The following is a 4,843-nucleotide window of genomic DNA, read 5'->3' on the forward strand; positions in this document are numbered from 1 at the left end:
ACAATTCACCCCGCGCACTTTCACAAAGGAAAATAGGAGATTTCTTATAGTGCCCAATACATAAAACATCTTCAGGGTTCTCCAAAATCCTAGTAGAGGTATATACAACAATCATTAGGATTAGACTTCCACAATGATACGGGGTTCTTAAGGTTTCTTATCAGATCACCTTGTTGCCAGATGTCAAGAAAATAGAGGAGCAATGTTAGTTACAATAATGCTAATGAAACATCTATAACAATGTCCATAAAATATTTAGCACACAAATCTAATAAAAAATATTATACCATTTTCACACTACTAATAATAGAAAATAGCACAATGCTGATACCAAAATGAATTATAAGAACATGTGTAAAATATTCACTGAGATGCTCCAAATATGAATACGAATAACAATAGAGTTTACTGTCATGCACGTGCAAAAAAATAGTATTTATGGAAAAAGGAGTATCAGAAGATAAGAGTAGTTATCGGTGGACCTTCAAAAGTTTAAGAATTCCAAGAATAATATTAGAAACATAGAAAACTTCCAACAACCTCGTTTTGCTTGACATGGTGTACAAACTCATAATCAATTGTGCAGACCCACTGTCAATAGACATAAACTTCAAAAATATCCCACTAATACACACAACTAAATGTTTATTTCACCATATTCAAAATCTTTTTACTCCATCAAAATGCACATTGTGATGTGTAATGGCCCAATAGGTCATTTTGAGAATTAGCGTCCCGTTCGGTGGCTTAAGATATCGAGCAACTTCGTATTATCTGTTCCTGTTTTCAGATAATTCAGGGTTAATTTGGAAGAAGGATTCTTGTTTTAGAAGCTTAAGCGGTAAGAGTTGACCAAAATTTTAACTTTTATGTAGACGACTCTGAAATGGCATTTTGATGATTCCAATAGCTTCGTATGGTGATTTTGGACTTAGGTGTGTGTCCGGATTCGGATTTAGAGGTCCGTAGGGTAATTTGAAGCATTTCGGCAAAAATTAAAAAGTTGAAGTTTTTGGAAGGTTAAGAGGTTTGACCGAGAGTTGACTTTAGTAATATCGGGGTCGGATTTTGATTCCGAGAGTTGGATTAGCTCTGTTATGTCATTTGGGACTTGCATGCAAAATTTGACGTTGTTCCGGGTTGATTTGATATGTTTCAGCGCGAGTTTTAGAAGTTGGAAGATTTGAAAGTTCATGAGCTCAATTTGTGGTGTGATTCGTAGTTTCGACGTTGTTTGATGTGATTTTAGACCTCGAGCGGGTTCGTGTTACGTTATGGAACTTGTTGGTATATTTTGACGGGCCCCGGGCATGATTCGGATGGGCTACGGGCCATTTTCTTATGTTTTGGAATGCTGAAGTTCTGGCGTCTGATAACCTCCTTCGCGATCGCATAGTGTATTTGTTGAATTGCCATATTTTCTTCTTCGCGTTTGCATGGTCAGTCCACGATCTGGTGCGTGTGAGTGACTTCCTCTTCGCGTTCGCATTTGGCCTTCAATGTTTGCGTGGTACCTTTTCGTGGGGCAATGTTCTATTCTTATTCACGATTGCATGGAGCCATTCGCGATCGCGTAGTGCATTTTTAGGCAGTCATTGTTTCTTCTTCGTGATCGCATGTATGTTTCTGCGATCGCGATGTGCAAATACCTGGGTAGCAGACTATATTTTCCAAATCGAGGGTGGCCATTTATATCATATCTTGTGTTGTAGACCTCGGATTTGAGCGATTTTTCATCGGTTTTTCAAGCAAATCTTTGGGATAAGTGACTCTGTAGAGGGAGAGAGTTAGCACAGGTAAGCAAGACATTGTCGAGGTTCTCTGCTGTGGGGCGGTCATCTGGATCCTTCTCGGTACACCAACGGTAAATAGAAACGAGAAATCTCAGGATATGAGATTCAGATTGTTGCTTGTCTAGGTCGGAGCCAGAACAAGACTTTGCTAGATCCTCCAGCTCCGCTTTGGAGGATGTGGCCATTACCTCTAGTTCTTCAGGTAGTTGTGTCTGATTACCTACCTGTGTGCGTCAAGAAGTTACATTTGTTTTCATACCATTTTAAGCAATTCCAACAAACCACTATAAATATGCAAAAGATCTTATGCAGGCATTTCTCATGATCGAAAGCAATAGCAAAAGGAAAACTATGACACGCATGAAATATCCAATGACCGGGGAGGTACTAGAACCGTAAGCATTGAGGTTTAGCAAACAAGGCAGGCAGTAATAAAAAATGTGAGGGGAATCATCATAAAATGGTACTTGCAGCAGATTAGGTACTCATCATGCTATTTAGAATATTACAACATTAATGGTTAGATCGATCAAGGCAATACCTGAAGAGAATTGTGGATATCTAATTCAAATAACTCTGAGTAAGGAAGTTGCAGCGTTAACAACTCCAGGAGGACGCACCCAAAGGACTAAATATCAATACCCTACATCAAAAGCAAGACAAGTAAAAACTTAGTTCGGAAGACTTTGAAGATATTTAAAGCTAGATCTGTAGTTAAACATGCCAACCGAAGTTCTTACTTCACCCATCTATTGAATTTTTTTTTGGGTTTTGTGGGGGGGAGGGGGTCGTGTAAAGGTTAAAATTATTTTTCACCCGCTCTCTGCTGATATTGTTTGGCCAAGCACCAAAATTTTGGGTATCCTAGGGCCTCATAACTATCCAACAATACCTACGGAAAACAGAAAAGTGAAGTCAAAGCTAGAAGAACCTTTTTATTTTCCAAGTAATCCGTCTAACCCAGACTTGATGACCTTAACAATTTCAAGAGCAAGAGAAGAGAAAATATCCAACCCTCAGAATCTCTCTCCTCTTTTGGCATAGGATACATCTTCTGTGATGCTCTGATGCCATAATATCTCAAAAAACAAACAAAACTATCCTCCATCTCCAAATTAAATTTGAGTATCAAAAAGTGACTAGATGAGTCAAGGAAACCAAGAAATTCAGGTGGAAATTTGAGTGTGTTGATAAATACATAATCATTACTCTTCAATCTTAGCAGTGCAACAAGAGAGCAGACAGAATACGTCCTCTTTTGCTTTAAAAAACATATGTTAATTTCTCAAGGAAGCATGAGATTGAGCACAGAAATTAGATGCTTAGAAGACGGAGATAAAAGAGCTGAATTTTGATAGAGGAATGAGTGATATATCAGTTCTTAGCAGAAAAATACATATCTTTTTAGAGGTGATAGGTTCTTGGCAGTGTTGAATGGTTTCAACCAAGGGTGAAAATCAGTAAAACAAGAAAAACAATGAGTTATCTTTTAGCAAATCGGTACACAAAGTGGCAGAAAGTTGGTCGTCGGTACTAGAGAATTCAAAGATTAGGATTCTAAATTCAAGGATGGTGATTGCAAGGTGTCATTCCCAAGACAAAGTAGGTAGCTTTGGAGAAAGGAAAGACTAGAATCTATCTCAAGAATTTACAAAGAAGATTAGCCCAATAAAAAGAAGGGAAAGAGTAAAAAAAGTGCCAATTGCATTTGCAAATTAATTTTATATCAAGATAAGAGAAAAGAAAGGAAAGCATGCAGAAGTCATGAAACAAGAGATGCCAGGAAAGGTGTATTAATTTCTTGTTATCTGAGGTAGCAAAAGCACTGCACGAGAAACTTACCAAACCATAGATGTTGCGCTTATTCATAGCCTGAAACACCTCAGGAGCCATCCAACGCGGTGTACCAACACAAACATCTGGTGGAGGAATTCCAGCATGGACAATGCAGCAAGTATGTAAGTAAGAACAAAGGGGAATTGCCATATCAAAGTCACATAGCTTTATTGTAGGGGTAACATCAGCTCTCTTCTTATCCACATCTATTAGGATGTTTTCACTTTTTATATCACGAAGAGTGGGTTGCTCTAGTGGTGAGCACCCTCCACTTCCAACCATGAGGTTGTGAGTTCGAGTCACCCCAAGAGCAAGGTGGGGAGTTCTTGGAGGGAGGGAGCCGAGGGTTTATCGGAAACAACCTCTCTACCCCAGGGTAGGGGTAAGGTCTGCGTACAAACTACCCTCCCCACACTCCACTAGTGGGATTATATTGAGTTATTGTTGCTGTTGTTGTTGTTGATGTATGATATGCCTAGAATGCAGCTCTGTCAATGCACTTGCCACATCTCGAGCAATAAATACCGACAACTCAACTGGAAGACGCTTCTCACCAGCATTAGATAGTTTATCAACATATTTCTGTAAGTTAAAGACAAGAAAACAAAATGAACAGAATAAAGACAGTCAGGTGTGAAAAGAATTTAAGGAGAACATATACCTTTAGTGAACCCCCTTTTATGTGCTCCATGAAAATAGTAGATTGCAAAGTACGACATTCTGAACTGCTATCTGATGAAGGAGCCCATCTTGAAGATATTTGATAACCATAATATTTGACAATCATGAACTGTTTAAGACACCCAACACCCTAACTTCTCCAATGCATTTAAACTAAAAATTCTTAATCTCATCCGCGGAGGACCTGGATACCTCTAAAGTCCGCACCTGCAGCAGCAAAAATATTTGATCAATCAACTAAACCTCAACCCTAAATTTGTCGGGACCGATTATATGAATCCTTCGTATCCTTTCTGCTCAAATCAGGTTAATATTAATAGAAAAGAATGGATAAAATTGTTCAACTATGTCTCGTCAAAAAAGATGTTACCCGAGTTAAATTCCCACGGCTATTGATATAACAAGTGTCACAAACTAAGTTTTATGAGCACATAGCACATAAATGCAAAATATGCAAAATGAAAAGAATAAGCCTGCAAAATAGTGGATTCAAACAAAACAACAGAATAAACTCAAAAAAAAACTTGCTTTTC

At 38.3% G+C, this 4,843-nt stretch overlaps 1 long non-coding RNA gene across 1 annotated transcript; it reads right to left on the bottom strand.

Moving 5' to 3' along the window:
• Positions 1-1,772: 1,772 nt before the first annotated feature.
• Positions 1,773-3,863, bottom strand: LOC104086415 (uncharacterized). Its single transcript, XR_011411096.1, has 3 exons — positions 3,636-3,863; positions 2,335-2,436; positions 1,773-2,017 (listed from the first exon to the last, which is right to left on the bottom strand). It is a non-coding gene; the product is annotated as an uncharacterized lncRNA (long non-coding RNA).
• Positions 3,864-4,843: the final 980 nt, after the last annotated feature.

The sequence above is a fragment of the Nicotiana tomentosiformis genome, chromosome 9 (genome assembly GCF_000390325.3).
Source record: "Nicotiana tomentosiformis chromosome 9, ASM39032v3, whole genome shotgun sequence".
Taxonomy (NCBI): Eukaryota; Viridiplantae; Streptophyta; class Magnoliopsida; order Solanales; family Solanaceae; genus Nicotiana; species Nicotiana tomentosiformis.